Source organism: Excalfactoria chinensis, chromosome 3 (assembly GCF_039878825.1).
Source record: "Excalfactoria chinensis isolate bCotChi1 chromosome 3, bCotChi1.hap2, whole genome shotgun sequence".
Taxonomy (NCBI): Eukaryota; Metazoa; Chordata; class Aves; order Galliformes; family Phasianidae; genus Excalfactoria; species Excalfactoria chinensis.
In genome coordinates, this window is record NC_092827.1 from 73,058,398 (window position 1) to 73,078,747 (window position 20,350).

Genomic DNA, 20,350 nt, shown 5'->3' on the forward strand with positions numbered 1-20,350 from the left:
ACAGACAACAAACAAGCATTATCTCAGTTATTCTAATGAAGAAATTCCAGAAGTAAAAATCTGTATCTCAAGACACCTATATATTGAAATAAGCCATCAGCGTCTCGAACTGCTGACCCAGTAACTTTACAACAGACACATAAATTGATGTCATTCCAGCAAGACAGAGGTTATGAACAGTGACTTCATGAAGGACAACCCCTTGCTATGAGGCCAATTAAAAGAAATGCTGAACCAGTAGCATGACAGTAGCTAAGGTGCTGAACCACTGCAAACAGCAAACCCCCTTTTCTTTGCTGAAGAAATGCAGCTAAGGCCCATTAACAGCTAATAGAACAAAGAATCACCCAATAAAAACAATTCCTCAAGCACAGACAACTGTTTATCTTAAAATGGAGTTGACTGTTATTCAGATGGTTCACAGAAAACAGTGCGGTTTCAAAATGCAAAGATTATTCTGCTACATTCTTAATATATGACTTATTTTCAAAATATGTGTTCTAATAACATTTGGCATAATGTTACATATAAACACTGGAACCCACTGTCATTTACAAAACCTATGGCATATAACACTACTGTGGAAAATCCTTGAGGTAGAATTTACCTAATAAGACAGTCTGTAAAAGAAAAAGACTTTATCCTCAGCTTTTCAGTGAGAGAGGCAAAGGTTTACATTGCCTATTTTGTGTTTGCCAGCAAATTGACATTTAGTATTTGCTAATTTTTCTCCATCAGATAAGTTTCTTGGCAAAAAAGTGATACTTTCATCTTTAAATGTCAAAATTTCCCTTACTTTTTGGCTTGCAAACCATGCAGGTCTATAAAAACCAACTGTAGAGGACTACATAATCTCCGCAGCATTAATTATGCTTTTAATTAAATTAAAAAGTCTTCCCTACGTGACCTCCATATCAGTCCCATATGTACACAAATCTATTCTCAGGCTCGTCTCACAGGACAACAGACTCTCCATTATAGTACCAGACCATTTTCTCTTTTGATGCATCTGCCAGGAGGCTGTTTGGAATTTAATTGCAGCCATTATTTCTGAATTATAACTACAGGAACAGTTGTTTGTGTGACAAATATTCCGCAAACTTCAATTTTAATTGCACTGCTTACTGTAGGAAAAGAAGATAAATACAGCATGGGTTTTATACAGCATGGGTTTTTGCGTAGCTCTGTCTTTAAAACACGCACAGTCTGCTTCATAATTAATTCTCACACATCCAAAGCCAACTGTTGTATCTGAATGCTAAATACTGTACACACTTAATTTAAAATTTACACAAACCTCTCCACATGCATTTTGTGTATGTATAAACACACGTGCACACAAACTTCTGAAAGGCTAAATATTCCTGGGAGGCATCAATGAGCTTATAAAGATTTATATTGGTGGAGAGGGGAGGGGGAAAAAAAAAAGGCAGTTATCCAGAGGATGCGAAAAGAAGAGACAAACTGCAGTGGTGTGCAGCACCGCATACACAGCAGGTGAAGAGAAAAAAAAAATCTGCCACAAATATTGCTCATTAATCTTCTTCTCCAGGCTGAATAAAACAAACAGATCTCCAAAACTGAATTGGACAAGGTGCGATTAAAAGGCAAAGCACATAGTGGAAGATAAAAGCTGTAAACAACATAATGGAGTCTTTATGTGAAATTACGTTCACAAAGCAACTCTAGATAACGTTCCTGTCTTTTGTTCCTTCTGAGCAGTCACAGCAGCAGCGCAGTCTGCCACAAAGCATGAGGGACTGGAAATCAACCACTGCACACTGATGAAACAGAAGATAGATTCCTGACAAGCAGCAATCTTTCAGACCCTCGCAGCATTTCTTAAAAGAACTCAAACGGGAATAGGTCAGCTCTGTCCCTCCACACAAGCTTTTCTCAGTGCAGCTTGATTCATGTTAAGCCTTGGCTTGGCACATTTAATTCCATCAGTGGAAACAGTGGGAGACTCACATTCATCTCTCACTAAAAACCCCAGAGAGCCTTGCATAAGCCCTGTGTAGAGGCCAATGAGGCTATGGCTCATGAGAAGACAACTGCTGGGAATGGTACTAGGTGCTATGGATAAGAGCTCCTCTGGGCCAACCATCAATCCCATTTCCCTGGGAGGGCATCCCAAGCCATGCAGAACTTCCTTCCACAGTTCTAATGCTGCCATCAGCGTCATTGGTATCCCCACAGGACAACCAATAGCTGGATGGTGCAGCTTGTTCCACCACAAGCAATCAAGAAGCATGCAAAACAAGATTCAAATTTGGTCATCAAGTTTACACAAGTGTTGCTTAAAAATAAGGCTGGTACAGGGAAAAGAGATGGATCACAGAATGGTTGAGGGTGGCAGTACCTTCTGGAGGCCATCTCGTCCAGCCACTACTCAATTGGAGCAACTTGCCAGGAACCATATAGATACCTTTTGAATATCTCCAAAGAGGAGACTTCACAGCCTCTCTGGGCATCTGGTGAAAGGATCAAATATCTAATCAATTTTTAAAGTAGACAGACAAAAGCTATTCATGACAAGAGTCTTACAGCAGTAGTAAGTTATTACTAACGAAGCCTCACTGTAAAGTTACTGGTCCCTGTATCTCTCAATATACTTCCCAGGAGAAATATACAAGGGGGCTGTGTTTCAGGTACCATTCACTTGGAGACAGACAAATTGAATTGGCATTTATCACAGAATGATGGTTTCCTACCAAGCACGGAATAGGGTACAGACAACTAATAAGCAGAATGGATTCATTCTTAAAAGCAAAATGTTAACTTAATTTCTTTCCTCTTTTCAAAATTAATTTTAAGCTGGAACATTAAGCATCTCATTCCACTAACAAGGTATTTTGACAATGTATTCAGTATTCTTCATTTCAAATTCTGACTCAGAACTTTTAACAACCTTCCTCATCCAAACTGTCAAAGCCCAACAGCTTCCTCTGCAGTGACTATTTCTGTCATACTCAGAGACTCATGTTTTAATCTAATGCGCTGAGCAACTATCTAATGGAGGGGCATCTGCTCCTCTCCTGCCATCAATTACCTGTGCATTACTGAAACAGGGCCAGGCCAAAGGATGTTCAAGTTTTTTTCTGTACTAAGTATTCCAGCATGCAGATGTCACCCGCATTATTGAAAAACAACTTGACCAAGCATCAAGAGGCCAAATATCTCCTTCTCCCTCTTAACTGATTTGTTCAGCTCTGCAGGAACAAGCAAATTAATCAGGTGTCTTCCAGGAGACTCATCTGCAGTTCTATTTCTGGAAAAGATTATCATTAAGAATTGAGACTGTAACACACCCTGGAACCCCCGGGACCTCAGTATCTTGAGCTCAGTGCCCAAGGACTACCTTGGACTTCCAGTGCCTTCTTGGCACTGCTAGATCTGGTCCATATTTACTCTCCTCAGTACCATCAAACAAGATGAGAATTAATAATTATTTCAACCTTCTGCACATTTTTAATTCAGGATTACTGTCTTAAATCAGATGTTTTCATGGAGCAATATTTGATGCAAACAGATTCCTAATAGTTCAATATTCAAAGCTAAGAGCAAGTCAGAAAATCTTCTGTAAAAATTTATTTTCAGATTCAAAGGTCATTTCTATACTGAAGTGCCATCTGCTCATGTTAAAATATGTAAAATAAGGAGTTTCATTACCAGTCAATAACATTATAAAGAAAATCATAACATGAAAAATAGTTGAAAATGTAACTTGCAAGTGCTGAGATACACTTTCAAAGATCATATTAAAGAGTTATTTTGTAGAACATCGTGAACTAATTTTAAACTGGAATTAAAGCCGTTAATTTCAGTTCATGAAAAATCAGAAACTTAACCATTTCTGAACTTAAGGAAAAACATTAGCTTCTGATTGTGGTAGACGAAATGAACTCAGTCTGCAGTCGTGTACTGTGGAAGGGACGTATATGGGTTACTCCATAGAAGAATATTACTTTTTAGCCAAGAAAAAAAAACAGAAGAAAACCACTGTGACTTCTTATGATCACCTGAATATCTGGGATCAACAGCTGAGACATTACTTGAAGTTTCACATTAAATATGAGATCAAATATGTCCCTTTTTAAAATGTAACAGGTATAAGAGAGCAGTACTAGAAACAGTAAAGATAATAAGTCTTACTGGTTTGGGTGATAGGTAGTTTTTTTGTTTTGTTTTTTTTGCGTTGTGTTGTTGGTTTTCTTCCTTATTTTATTTGAAGGTCTCCTACTAACTGAATAATTCCAGTAACCGACTGTATAAATCTTAACAGTTTATCATAATTTGCCTTTAAATACTTTCATTTATAGGCTTTCCTTCATATCCATTTGATGAGGAAGTATCAACTCTTAAATGGCACAGAAAAGACAGAAAAAAAGATTGCTGAAATGTAACGCAAACACTTATTCTCATATATACGTCTACAAATTCATCCAACTCTTATTACTAGGGTAGTATTACTATTTTTAAAAACCACTTCTGCCTGCTTAGACAGAACAGGCTGAAGAGGCCTATTCTATCTTTTAACTTGCTCATGAAATTTCACCACGAAGCAGCATTCAGCCATAGCAGAGCCACATTACTGAAGTTCTCATTACATTCAAGCCGGCGCAGAGTCATAGTTGATATATGAGCCCGTCACTCTCAGCATTGATTTGCAGAGCTCTCTGAATGTCTCTGAACAGTACAGTACCCTTAAAGCATTTTTTCCCCTCTCTCTGCCACACATCATAACTCAAATTGTCAAATCTTATTTAAATTTCATCTTTACATTAAAAATATTCATCATGTAGGTCATTATGCGTAGTTATGCATCTTCTTTCCTTTTAAGAAAAATCAAATCATAGCAAGCAAAGGAACAGAAAAAAAACAGCTGAGGCAGGAACATAAATCTCTCATGACTGACATAACTAGAAATATTAAAAGAAATACTGCAGATGTGTTTTGCTGCTATGTTGGTTAAAAAAAAACAACTTTCCTGTATCCCATTGTGGACATTGCTCATATAAGCAGTACAAGGATCAAGGTCAACAAACCTTTCACTAAATTTCCTGCACTATAGCTCTCTTCTCTCTGTAGACTCTTATATGGAATAATTGCCTCATCTGCAGGTAAAACACACACCAAGTGTACAGTTCTCTTATTTCTTTAGCATCCTATAGCATCTTATAAAAACACTGCATGATTGTATATACTCCTAAGCACAATGCTACTATTTGACAATAAAACCATTTTTCAGCAAAAGAACAGCATGCAAATCCACGTGAATAATTAATCATTTGGTAAAATTCTTCACTGACAGAAACCACAGTTTTATTCTCTATCAAATAAGTTATTAAACAGCATACTCTTCGTGGGAGGTAAGGAAACTGCCCACACAGCATGCTCACCAAACATGCATGTGCCTGCACTACATCTTCACTAAGTAATCAAACACAAGTATGTCTTGTCAAAGGCCAGATGTGTTCAACTGGCGCAAAAAAAAAAGCTCTACTCAAGAAAGAACACAAAGCTAGTGGTAACTATATAACTGCTAATATAAATTTGTGCCCACATTCATTACTGTACTTGGCATGGGAGGGTTCATTAGGAAGGCCGTAGGCAAACAGAAATTAAGCTATGGGGGTCTCCAGATGCATTATTGTTTATAGCCATTCCCACATATGATCTTGCTTACAAGGATTTTTTTTGCCTACACATTTTAGTTACTGTGAAGAGTAAGGATGGGGAACAGAAGGAAAAGTTCACCTACTATTGTCGATCCACAAAAAGGACCAGCCAACAGTAACATGGAAGCACCTTATCTAAATGTTTACCACTAACTTTAGTGTGACTAAATCTAAGTTTTATTTCTTTTCATGAATGGAAGTACTTGCATTTCAAATTCCCTCTCTAAAGCAAGTTCAGGATAGTACTAAACTCTTACTTTAGCGAAGATCTTCCAGATCAGCCCCATCTTAAACAGTTCCACAAGTGTTCCCTTCTTTTAAACAGCATCAAGATTAACGTTTTTCCTTTGCATTTGAATAGCTGCAGAAAGCCAAGCTGGTAAGAATCATCTCAAGTCCAAGGTCCTCATTAGCAAGCTTCAGTTTTTCCCAGTACTTCACAATTGAAGATGACTATGTTTTGCTTAAAAGCAAGCAGGTTTAACAAGAATGGATTCCCAATTACCTATTACAGTGCTTTCCTCAGAAGTAGCAGCATGCTCAATAAGACTTTTAACAAGAGTCATTCAAAACTGCATTTGAAATTTTGAGACTTGTAGGACTTTGGAGTTTGGAGGAGCTATCCCCCTTGCACCCAGCGCTGCGCAACGCTGGAATAAACATACCTGCTTTATAACCAATCTCTGGATTATAGAGTTTGATTCCACAAGTCAATACTCTCTCTTGTTTTATGTATTATGCTATTTCTGACCACACTTTAAACATCCACTGTTTCTTGCATCCTAACTCCTAAGTGTAATTTATTAGAATGTTATTTGCCAGAATGAAAGAAATCTATTCTATTATCAGCAAACAGGAAAATTTAAACAAACAGCTGTAGTATCACCAACTTTAGCTGTTAGCCAGCCTCACGTGGTCTGGCTGGATTATATATTGCTAATCTGTTCATAATGCGAGTCTCGGTTTTGTTCACTGCTATTTTTACCTACCTAATCACACAGACTTCTTTACAGGAATATTAAAAGCAAAATAAATGCTTACAACTTCTGGCTATCCTTTTGAACAGAAGTGCGTCAAGAATTAATGAAGTCCCTAGTTGGGATTCCTCAGTGAGGCTGCCCTCTTGCTGTTAAAAACTATTCCCATTTCCAGCAGGTCAAAAAAAGCTACTTCATTAAATTGCTTTCATAATATGACTGTAAAGACATGAAATTGTGATAACAAAGAATTTTCCCAGACAATTTGATTTTCGGGAAGAACATCAAAAGATGACTTATCTCCAAATATGACCTCAGCACATATTTAGTCAACCACAAGAAATGAGGATACTGTATTTTTGAATCACTCTGACAGCCTCAAGTCTACAAAGAAATTCAGCCAGAATTTTAAGGCTAAAATAAGCTTTTATATATTTACGCAACATCCTTTTATTAGCAGCTTTTTGACTTCCTGATAGCCTTGCATTTGCACAACCCCATTATTGCCTATTTAAATATCTGGAGGAAAAAAAATATATATATTTTTGAGAAGTCTTAACTGTTTTCATTTACTGTGATTGAACATTTGATTTCATTCCAAATAAAATACATTAGACAACATCTTTATCTAGTTACGCAAGTAAAGAGCAGCTTGCATTATCTGAAAATTTAAAGAAGTCATTTAATATTATTACAGTTTTAATGCCAATTTGAAGTAATTACTAGTTCAAGACCATTCATTGCATTCCTGTGATGCAATAAATCCACGAAAATCCCTTATAAATATGCCTAAATCAAATTATTTCATTCTTAAAAATGGCAATTAAAATTATCTCAACCTAACTGTAGAAACTACATTGTAACTGTATTTCTTCCTAACTTACTTGGCACCAACATACATACATATATATTTATATTTATATATATATATATATATATATAAAGCCATCATCCTATTATCCTGTCTGCTTCTTAGAAAAAATTCTTAATGATCAGTCTAAACTGTTTCCTGTGGTAATCCAACACAATACAAAATTCTCTTTAAAAAGAAAAGACATTGGTACCAAGGATTTCAAAGGATGAATAAAAGAAACTGACCTAAAAAGATGGAATACATACTTAAAAGCAGAAATAAAACTATAATTTCCCTTATCTTCCTTAGTCTTCACAGCTCCAGAAGTACAGAGAACAACAGAGAACAAAAACTGAATTTCTGCTGAACTGAGGTTTTGGAAGGACCAGACGTTTTATGTACCCGATTGAAAATAAAGAATCAGTAAAGAGTAACATTCCTATTCCTTCACAAGTTGCAATTAAAACTTTAGTTTCAGAGTAACACACAGCTTCTGACCTCCCTGTCCTTGTTATAAAGTAACAAAAACATTGTCAAACTCCAATAAAGACAGTAGCATAGAAGGTCCTTCAAAAATTAACACAGAGATGATATATAGCAAGGCAGTCATCTCTTTGTTGGGGAGAGAAATACTCTCTTTCCTAATATATTTAAAACAGAATACATTGTTTTCCATGTACTCCTTCTCCCAAAATTCTTTTGCTTTCTTCAACTTTTTATTTACAGGAAATGAAAGAAATTGAAACATTAAACAATAAATAAATAAATGAAAACATACCAGCTTCTGTTTCTCTCTCTTGCCACAGAAGTAGACTCACAGAATGGTTTAGGTTGAAAAGGACATCTAAGACCATTTGGTTCCAAACTCCCTGTCATAGGGAAATCACATCCCCTTAAAAACATATGTATTCTTCTGTAATTGCCTTGTTTATAAACACAACAACATCTGCTAGTATTTTATACAACAGTTGAGTATTGTCAGTCACAGGCAAGATCACTGCATCAGGCATGCAATGGACTCCTGGAAAACTCCAAACTACAGGAATTTTATCTGTTCACTTTCTCTCCTAAAAATGCTCAGCTAAAATGTAACATGCAACCTGAAATATTCTGTAGCATCTCAGAACGCCATCAACCTCTTACTCTATGGTACAGTTACCAAAACATGGAAGATGCCCAAATGTAGAACATCAAACCTGCTTAAAGTGGAAAATCCTACTCCTTTTTTTAAAACAAATTTTGCTAACAGCATTGTGTTAAGATACAAAGCCTGTTTACTGCCGAGCTGCAGCTCTCATGGTCAAAGGACAGTTCCTCCCTGCTTCCATTCCCAATTTTATGGTAATACAGAAGCACTGCAAGAAGAGAAAAATGCTGTAGCGAAGTTTCTTCTTCTCATTTATTTTAAACTATATACATCACATAACCTTGCTCAGATAACCTTTAAGATTGCTTCTTCTGCCCTTTCCAATTTCCTCTAGCCCATAGTAGATAATCTCAACTACAGATCTGTTTTGCTTGCAACAATGCTTTCCCAGTGCCACAATTCCCACATAAAGCATCCCTATAGAAGTGGCATTACCTGGCTGAATTCAGACTGACTCAGAATGCAAGTCATTACGATCCAACAAAAAGAGCTTTCTTCTGTAAGAACAGCAATACTAAAGCTGTTCCTGAGGTTTCAAGTACTGCAGTGGCCCTCTTTCCAAGGCCCTGAGCTGTTGGTAAAAAGTATTGAAGCTTAAAACATAAGACATCAGGCAAGGAATTTTCCTTACTTTAGAATACGTAAAAGGTGGTAAATTGTTTGGCCTTGACAACTAATAGAAATACATGTGATTTCCTTCCCCCCCCAGGTAGAGTCCATTACTACAAAAGAAATACATAACCATATTTTGTTTAAAAGGTGTCTCAGACCACATGATAGGTGCACATAGCTGGGACCTAGCTCAACACTTAAATACTGTAGTTCTACCCTTTAAACTTTTGCACAAAAGCCTTCAAACTTAATTCCCAAGTATTCAGTCTGCATCATCATCAACTCAAAAATGAAAGGCATAAGAGTTTAACTGAGCAATGTTTCAAACTCAGAAGTGTCAATTAGCACATTTTCCTGTGCTGCCATTCTTTCTCAAAGGAAACCACCTACTCCCAAGGAAGCCATTACTGGACACGCACACAACAGTCCTGATTCAGACAGTTAAACAAGGACAAATGTCCTAGAAATATCAGAGCTGCCTTCTACATTTCCCATCACATCTTACATTACTACAAATAAAAACATCCCCATATCTAGGAAAAATCCAGTGTCATTCTGCAAGCAAAGACAGTTCGTATTCCTGTGCATCCTCCTACATTCTAATCACAGGTTCCTCTCAGTTTGCAAAAACAAGACAAACATTTGCCATAGCCACGTAGAAGCAACAGAGAGCAAGTGCATTTTCACAAGAGATATTCTTAATAATAGTTTTCATCCTAAAGTCCAAGTATGCAAGCAGTTTGCTAAAATGCTGAGTACCCTAACTCATAACTGACATGCAAATAATATTCTGTGATGCCAGTGTTCTGGCATTAGATCCATGACCGTTATGAAATTTTGGGAGTTCAAAGTATGCAGGTTTACATACACTGTTCTGGATAACCCACATATATAGAGCCAAATGTGACCTATAAGATTCCAGTCCCACTTCAGCCAGAAAATGCACACTCATGAATTTTAAGGCTAAAAGTAAAAACCCCAATCCATCCTAGTTTTATTTACCTTTCTTCTGCATGACAACATATTCCAGAAGCACATGTGAAACGAATTATTGAAATCTTTTTATATCATAAAATTAGTGTAAAATTAACTATTCATACTATAATGATAGCAATACTAATTCATCCTAACCTATAGCAAAACAGTCTGAATAATCCCACTAGCATCTTTTTAATGATGTACATCTTACACTGAACATTCTTGCATGATGTTGAATGTAACTGAAATATCACATCTCTCAGATGCAGAGAGAGATCTTCTCAACAAGGCAGAACAACAACAAAAAATGATAGTGGTTAAAGTTCAAGGTCAGTTTCCTGTTTGGCTCTGAGTAGCAAAGAATGCATGCACATCTTGTCTGTGATCCCATTAAATCACTGATGGGACTCCCAGCGATTGAATCTCAAGTTACTGGAACCTAAACACAGAAGGCCAGATGGTTGGAATGGATACTCCAAGTCAAATGGCACGCGTGTCAGGATGCAGAGTGCTGGGATATGGGAGCATACAGCAGGGCAAGGTCCCTGGAGCCAGCTGTGTCTGAAGCTGTACCTCCCAGCAGGACAGCCTCCAGCTGCAATGTAGCACCAGGACCACAAGGAAGGCATCCATGGATAACCCACCCACATGGGTCTTCAATGAGGAAAAAGTCTATATCAGTACAACCAAGTCTGCTGAGGTCAGTCTTCCTAGAGTAAATTTTTGAATGCATGGACAAAAAACAAAAGTTGCAGACATCACTCCTATCCCTTCCAGTTCAGAGGAAATAAGTCAACTGCAATTGCAGACTTGCCTGTGAACTGGGCCAGAATAGTAGATAAAAATCATTAAAGCAAAGTTATCTTTGATCTTTAAAAATATTTTAGACGTCATGGAAAGATACACTGTTTTGCTTTCCATGAATATCTAGATATAAAATCAGAATTACTGGGAAACAATGGAGATTGATTACTTAAGCAAAGCTTGTTATAGCTTTTAAACATCAAATGAACTTTGTACCATGGTCAGGTTTTTTACTTAATCTTCTCTTCCAAGAACTCAGCTATACTTAGAACAATAAATCAAAACTATTGTATGTCATTGTTCTAAATTCCACTGTCTATCATTACATTCATTTTAATGTCATTTGCTTGCACAAACTAGAACAGCCACCAGTCATTTCTCTCGAACTTCCTCCAAATGTTCCATGCAATCTTGATTCTAGAGTAGCAACAGCATTTCTACACTCATGGCTTCTCACGGTTTGAGTACAGCTCTGTAATGATGGGCTAAGGAGGATGGAGAAATAGTTACTGGTCTAAACAAGTAGTTTGTTTTCCTGTTGTAAGACAGCCTGACTCCCCACAGAAATGGCTGTATTAGACTTTACCACCAGAGCTAATTTCCAGAATACTGATTTTCCAATCAAATTGCATCAAAAATGACTAACACATGAAAAGTCGGTTCAATTAAAATATATTTAAGTCGCTATAAGAAACAATCTCATAAATCTGACAGCATTTGCTGTCATTCTATATCTGACATTGGGCCAAATCCACTACCAAACAAAAAAATAAATAAATAAAATCCAGTTCTTTCATTTTATTCTCAAGATAAACTGCATCTTCAGCCCACAGATAAACTCATTTAAGATCAACTCTGACAAAACATTCATTTATACAAAACTGAATTTCCAACAATTACTTGAGAAGAGAACTGGATAGGAACTTCCAGGCTGTGCATGAAGATACAAGGAAGAAATCATTAGTCTACTGGATTGCTCAGTTCTTGCATCTCCCATCCAAGAAGCTGATGCCAACCACTAATAAAATTTACCTATACTCATTGCCATGCCTAAGAGCTGTCTAAATTAGCCTCATCAAATTCAAGCTAGGATAGTACAACATAAGTGATCTCAAGCCAGGTCAGCATTATCAGTTCTGCAACCACTTTGTGACTCAACCATACTAAAATACCAATAAGAAATCGATTACATAGCAGTTATGACTACAGTACAACTATTGCTTCTTTCTCCATCTTCACACCACTCAAAATTCCAACTCCATTAATGACAGTGTTTTCAAAACTTGTGAAGTAACACCCCCACAGCTTGAGAATTATTTGAACTACTCCATAATAACCCAAATAACTTCTAAAACTAAGGAGGGGTTTGATGAAATAGTAAACTCATCAAAACTACAGAACTCCACTGCCAATCCTTAAATGGTCTGGGAAGGGGGGGATCCTGGCTCTAGCCCCTTCTGGTCAACCCTGCCTTCCTACCAGGTGCTCAATCAGATCATGACTTAGCATTTCCACTACAGTAGCTACTATTAAACCAGTCCCCACTGAAATGCCTGCGTGGAACAGCATGTCTCATCTTCAGTTGATACTTAAGGGCATAACAGCTATTCAGTTCTATAGGATACCATTTGGACAAAGTTAAACTCATTTTTCACAGAGATTCTGAAGTAGCTGAGGTAACAGTAAGCCAGAAGCAACACCACAAATGCTTGGTTCCCCATCTTATGTTCAAAGAGCATAGTACCTTTCAACAGACTATCAATCTACTCCAATGTCTTCCTGGAAGGAAGTCAATTTTTAGCCTTTTCATCTATTAAACATGTTAAACAAGTCTCAGAGCTGATTAATAATCCCACCACACAGAACTCCAGCATTGCTCACAGCCAAAACAAACAAGCAAAAGAGCTTAAAGCAACCCTACTGCAGGTCATCCCAAAGACAAGGATAAAACAGTTTGCTGCCAACAGCTTTACAAGCAGTTATCTGGTGTATCCTCCTCAATTAAAGGCTTTTAAAATTGCTGATAGAGAATGTAAATGTTTTTCATTTAGTAACCAAATCTTTACTAAACGTGTCCATGACCTCATCCATGCTGGCTAAATACAGAAGGTGCCTCACCCCACATATTGTGTGCATGTACTCCAGTGCACAACCACTGAAGTAAGCTTTTTGTTGTTTTGTTTTTAAATATGTTTACTGTTTCCAGTTCACTTCCATAAGAACGTCAGAAAAGAGGCCAATGTATATCACATGTCAGGAACCATTAACTTTTCAAGTACTACATTTTGTGAATATTCTCTGAACAGAAGAAATGGTAATTAAATCCCTGGCCACCTGGATCCTTTTTCATTTGTGAAGAGAATTATCACAGATCTAAAACTAAACCAGAGAGGGGAAGATAAAATTAAGATGGAAAATGCATTATATTATCCTCCCATTTTGCTCTCTAGACTCCTTTATTTCAGTACCTCCAACTTCAGCTTAAAACAGTCAACTGAATAAGGTGCATACACACTTAACCCATCCAACCCTCCACCTCCAGCACCCCCTTACTGTCTACCCAAGTTAGTAACTTTTATAGAAGCTCACATTTTTTAGTCAGGACTGAAAAAAAATCTCCTTAAAAATAGCCTTCCTCTCTTCTACCATACAAAACCAAGTCATTACAAATTCCACCCAGACAGTATGTTCTGTAACCACATTCTCTTCACCTAGTTTTTACCATATTAGACATAACATGTAAAAAGGAAGATGCAATCAACGATTAGATGTGAGAACACAAATTACACCACAAGCTCAGTCTGGAGTATTGTAAACTCTATGGTTTCACAGCACGAAGATTTGTTAGTAAAGCATTTTAATTGTAACCATGTTGCTCTAATTTCAAATCAGATAAGCGGTTAAAGCCTTGTTTTATGTTCTGGTACAACATCCAATTGCTCTCAGATACAACTATTGTGAGTAAAAATTGAAATAATCAGTACAGAAAAATATCTCCCCCAGTCACAACTCAATAGGAAAATAACAGGAAATAATTAAACCTAAAAAGGCATGTTAGAAAAAAACATCACTTCCCATAAATATGTGATTTTCATTTGGTAAAGCAGAAGGAGGAGTGTTCTCAGACTGTTTATCACCCTCATTCTGGAGCACCACTGCAGCATTTCTCCTCATTTTACTCACTTTTTTACTGTTTCCCCCTCCCCCCCCCCCCCAAATTTTTATTTTCATCATTGCTTCTGAAGCTGACACTTAATGGCTTCCTCAGTCTTAAGTTAGAGAAAGAATACCTACTATAACCAAACTGACTATGTTAGCAGTTGCATGGAACTATTTACACTGAATGATACTGCCTAAGATGTAGACTCCTACTTACAGCTGTTGCTGCTCCTGCTATCTTTATGTTTAAGTTGTGCCACACTATTAAAGCAGGCAACATAGCCTGCAACAGCCTGTGCCAGGTGGGATGGGATTTAGTTCTCATTGTTCTATGGGCGTCTTCTGAAAAGACAGACAAACCTTTCTATATTAGCCTTCTTCCTTCAAAAGACTGTTTGTCTGCTACTCAAGAAAACCATGAATACTCTCTGCTAGATCTTCTTCCCGAGCCTTACTGGAAGCACTATGCAAGCAGGAAGCATTATTGTTTCTAATAGACATACCAAAATCATGGGCAGAGACAAAGGAAAAGCAGGAAGGTCAGCATCCGTTTTTCAGTTTACTCCTACTATTTCAGTAGTAGCTGAATTGATGGGAGAACAAGAAATACCAAGCAGACAACCCAGTGACCTTGCAGACCAAATTAAGTAATGCTTCAATAGCCCCAAGAACCTCCCCACATTTCTTCACCATTAAGTAACTTTCTGTATTTTGTATTTTTCCCCTCTATACAAAATATCATCTTCCTCCATAAGAGAAAACTGTGCCAGAAATGAGTATACATCATAGACTTCTGTAGTCCTGTCCTCATGTCAACTCTCTAGTCTGGGGGTCAAACAGTTCTGCCATCAGCTGATAATAGCTTGTCCAGGTTCCTGTAGCAGAGCCCAAATACCCAAGGGGAATAGCATGTCTCAGTTTCTTAATCATCACAAAAAGTGAGCTTAAAACACTGAAGTACGTAAACAATAAAATCCAATATTCAAATAGAACTTATCTGTTAGTTATGCTGCATTAACTAGTGCTTAGCTCCCTCAAATATACTTAGATTTTTCCATTTCCTTTGTTTTCTTGTACTGCAAAAGCAGTGACCTCAGATTATTCCCTGCTTGCTAGATAAAACAGCTCCTAAGAAACAATGGTATACATTAGGAAAGTGATAATTAATGTCCTCTGAAAACAAATATAAGGGTCTGTCAGAATGAGTTTTGTTATGCCCTGGTGGAATACACTGGAAAGAGATTACAGAAAAATTCCCCTGAAATTATTTGGGCAGTAACTGAGCACAACTTTTCTGATGATCAAAAGGTAGTTCTTAGCAGCTGTAAGTGCTTTCAATGGCTTAAAACCATGCACACAGAACAGGGAAGAGAGGACACACCATGATCATATTCTTACCAAACAAAGCTTCATCAACAAGAAAAAAGTGAATCGATAGTATCTTAGATAATAAGCTAATCACAAATCTCTTGTAATAGACTTAAAGATGACAACAGTCAGAGAAAGAGGTTCTGATACAGTTCACTGAGCTGGAACACACTACTCCAACTCTGAAAAACCGAAAATAGAAAGAACCAAGAGGACTGAAGTTAAATGTAATTGCCTGTTGAGCGTCTAAGCTTAAACACTGTTTCAGGTACAATGATGTCTGGAGATTACACGACATTGGAAATTATAGTAAAAAATGAAGTAACAAAATGAAAAGGCTTTTGTAAAACAGTTTCCTATGCCACAACTGAAAATAAACGTTCTGTCAGTGGCCCAGACCTCAGTTTTAACATAAGCCCATAGTTTCACATGAAGCAGTAGCAAAACACAGTAGATGTGAATTACATGAAGAACAAAAGGTAGATAAACATGCATTTGCTGTTATCATCTCCAGAGAAAGAACTCTGTGATCTCCTAATCACATGAAAGCTGTGCAGATGCATCTAATGCTACTTAATTAGCAAACATGGTGTCAGAAAGCAATCTATCTACACCTGTGAGCCTTTAACAACTCTTCACTTACTCACAGCTTTACTCTTAACTTTATCCCAATATTTCCTTTCTTGATACAAATAACTTTCATTTCTCTTTTGACATATTACTAAAGCAATTAATCCGAATGAAGAGTAAGCTGCTAAAAGCACTGGTAAGAATCTTGATCAGGCAGATGCATTGTGCTTAATAAGGTCTGCTCAGAAAACTTATGTAACTGATGCCGATAAGACCTCAGAAAACAATGCAAAGATACAACATTTTTTGCCGCAGTATCACTGGGAAGCAATTATACCCAAATTATCATAGACTAGAGTGCAGGTGTTATAAAGATCAAGTAACACCAGTGAATGCCCAGTTCTCTCCTGCCTACACAGATGCAATACCAAAATCTCCTTAAATGGTAGTAATATCCTCTATATTGAAAAGAAACTTTCAAAAACATCAAGTGGAATAAAAACCAACTACTGAAAACTTAAAGTAAACTTTGATAAGATGACTAAACAACTGATTTTGATGAGAGAAGGTCACTTTGTCTCTCGAGTAATGTACCTCTGCACCTCTCAATAGCTCCTTACTTCTTCTTAAGCAAAATATAGAATTGCATTAACAGCCTAAATGCACAGCAAAACTGAATGTCTACTTCACTTTAATTTCAACTTAATAAATTCCAAAAAAAAATAAAGTAGACAAAATTAATATGTATCTTTTATGTATCAGACATGTTACCAATATAAATGAACAATTCTCTTTCCCATTCTATCCCAGACTTCTAGGTCTGTCCTCACTTAGACCTGTTGTTACTCTATCACTGACTCATATCAAACCTAAATGGATCTAAAAATGAAGTAACAAAACAGCACCTGAGAAGAGGGTGAGGGCAGCATATCTTGTGCATAAAGAAGCATACTCAGCTGAGCTGTACGAAGGCACATGATCTATCCAATGAGTTAGATGAAAGGAGCTTTTTAGATCAACCAAGAACAGTAGTAGTCACAATTCAGTAATAACAAGCGAATAGCTTACCCTTTCTGAGGATCGGAACTCCCTAGAAACTCCAAAAGGAGACAATCTCCAAGTAGAAATGCTTTCCCTTTGATTGCCAGATCTTAAATGAGGTAAGGGGAAAGGTGGACCCTGATCACACAAGTGAATTGCTCACACCTGTGCTCCCAAGGCTGGTCACACCCCTTCACCAGGTGTTCAATCACTGGTTCAGGCTATGAGCTAACAGTTCCCATACAGAGCTCATTTACTTTAAAAGTAAAATCTGTTTGTAAGAAAAAAGAATTAGCAAGATTAAAACAACTAAGAAATAATTTCAAAAAGACAGAATTTCTCCTTTTAATCGCTATCAGCCCACATGCAGCTAAGACACAGCCCAGAAAGCTGCTTATGTGTAACATAACATGTACAACAGAAAGATGAGGGAGATTGCTCTGTGGGGTTCGTTAAGATCTTGAGCCCAGCTGTCCCTTTGTCAACTCATTCATCAAAACACAGAAACCTTTTTGTCCAACAATGTTCTGTTCTACAGTTACTAAACTCATCTAGAAGTTTGTCACATTATTGTTCGTTAAATGTGGCTGGATTTTGTCATACTGTTATTTCAGGGCAGCGGTTACATATATCTTACCATTTACATACATGTGAGGATCTGCAATTTAAAATTTATCCAACACCAAAATCTCACCTTTTTCTTATTGCTTGATAAAAGTTTCAAAATGTTCATAAAGAGTCAACTGTGATATAGTATTAGAAGATATTATTTTGTGCAAAACACCAAATCTTCACTTGGTCCCAAAAATAAAAAGCTTGTCTCAGGCTTGATTTCACTTAGTGGAGTCACTCTGTTTTACAGTCAATATGCTAGGGACAGATTTCATTCAGTGTCTTAAAAAGTTTGTGTGGTTCTGTCCGTTATTATGAAAAGAACTATAAATACATACATAAAAGAAAAGGATTCTTTATCCATTAAGTGTCTCATAGGATTCCAGGCCACCTCCTCACACATGTGTAAGTGAAGGCTGAAGAACTAACAAAAACAAGGACTGATTTTATCTCAAGGTTATGGAAACACCATTAGACCATAAAACCATGGTGTCAAAAATTTATCTTGACATTTGAAAGAGTCTCAGTGGAGTTAAAAGCTTATCATGTAATTAACTGTAGATAAGTCTGTTTAATAGTGAGGATCAGAATTTAAAAACAGCCACAACCTTGATAAACAGCACATTAAATACACCGGAGCTTCCAAAGAGTGATCAGATTGCAAGAATGAAAAAAATCCATCTCCAACAACAGTTGATACAAGAGCAAATTGTCTAGTGAGAACAGTGCAAAACTCTAAAAAGGAAAGGTACATTACCCTTCTGAAACACATTCCTATCCAGTTCAGTTGATATTTTCCACATGGACTAAAAATACTCTGGGCTAAAATTCTGTCCCAACTTAAAGCAATAGCAGAATTTGCTTTGATTTTTCACAAGGTTGCACTCAAGGGAACTCTGCCTACTGAACATCACAACAAAGTGAATAAAACTACAATTAATTTTCCCCTAAGATAATAGCAGTGGACAGCAGAAACTGAGGACTCCTTAAAAGAGGTTCCAAAAAACTCCTTTGACCTAAATCAGGTTGGAGAGCTTCCAATAACTATCTGGAATTTTGTCATCTCACTGCAGGACGGATTTTCTCTCTTGTCTAGATGTTTGCTCATTTTCTTTCTTGAGGATCCAGCACCAAACAGAATAAAAATGACCTTTAATGGGGGTTATTTTGTGGCATGCAATGAAAAAAGTAATCCAAAATATTTCAGTGACAGAATAGGCACCTACTGAACTTGAAAGGAATGTTGGAAGAGGTTGGGATAACAAGATTACATCTTGAAATCGTGTATATGTAGTATTTCTTTTTTCTGTGACCACACAGAGTAGTCAACACAGCTGGTCTTTTTTGAGAGTTACGCTACAGGGAGGAGAGACTTTACAATTCCAATCCCTATTTAGCTTGTGGGAGAAGGGGTGGGAGGTGGGGGGTAAAGGAGGAGAAGAAGGGGGAAAAAAAGGGTTTTTTTGAGAGACACTCAGCTTGTCTCCCAAGAAACAATCTATAAAAGTGGGATAAATATAACGCAGCTCTCATCTGACAATCAAATTGGGACAGCTGTAAATTACCACGCTGAAAATCAGACAGTGACATTAGAGGTCTCCAAAGGCATTGTGCCTAACAGGAATTCAAGCAAGATGTCCACTTTAATTGCAGGTATAGAATATGGTTATATTTAGTCAACAGGTCCTTCCTCCCAACAAATTCATCTATTTAGTCAGATTCTTCCTTTCCATATGCCACTTTTTTCCTTTTTATTTTTTTAATTAGCAATATGAAGTAACTGTGACCATGGTAGGTCTGTGTCATTTGTCCTCCATTTTCCTTTTTTTAGGGAAAATTGCCACACAGGCTGACAATAACATGAGCAAAGGAAGAAGGAGAGGAAAGGACTTTAATCACTTGGTCACTTCTGAATCTATAGAATTTAAAAAGAAAGAAGCAACACCTTGAAAACCTGGTACTTTATAGTACATTCAGTAAGTTCCAATCAAAATACGAAATACACTGAGTTAAAAACATCTTTGTTATTGCATAATAGGACAAATGTTATCTATATTAATTGATTATTCTTCATTCTCCAGTTAACAGGATTAGGAGCTATGAAGTCCTACCTTTCCCTCTGCCCTTGATCCTCTCTTGCATCACTTGAGTAAAATATATGGGAGGGAAGAGGAGATGCACACAGGCAGATGCTTGTGCATACATGCACATCAAAACTTCTAAAAGCTCACGCATTTTTTCCACCAGCACTCCAACATACTGAGCAACCTTCACTTTTAAAATTAGATTTCTATATAAATTTTCTTCTAAAATTAAATTAAATAAAGTTAAACTTCTATGCAAAAAAACTTAATAATGAGCTGAAATTACCACCGCTTATCACAGGTCATAACAATGTGATTATTATCCTCATGAGAGACTACCAAAGCACCACTCATTGTATTTCATCTCACATGTTCAATAACAATAAAAGAAATCAATGGAAGAACCACGGCCAGTATCCTGAGCTTATTGTTAAATAGAGGGCAACAGTATCTGTAAACAAATT

The 20,350-nt window shown here is 37.0% G+C and overlaps 1 protein-coding gene across 4 annotated transcripts in view; it reads right to left on the minus strand.

Annotated features, from left to right (window-relative positions):
• SMYD3 (SET and MYND domain containing 3) overlaps window positions 1-20,350 on the minus strand; it is a 362,105-nt gene that overhangs the window by 291,416 nt on the left and 50,339 nt on the right. Inside the window, exon 1 of one of the 4 annotated variants that reach the window (XM_072331272.1) lies at window positions 17,218-17,279. The exons of the other annotated variants lie outside the window; for them this stretch is intronic. The gene's annotated coding sequence lies outside the window, so the exon portion shown is untranslated. Of the gene's footprint in view, window positions 1-17,217; window positions 17,280-20,350 lie in introns of those variants that run through there. 4 annotated transcript variants of the gene reach the window in all.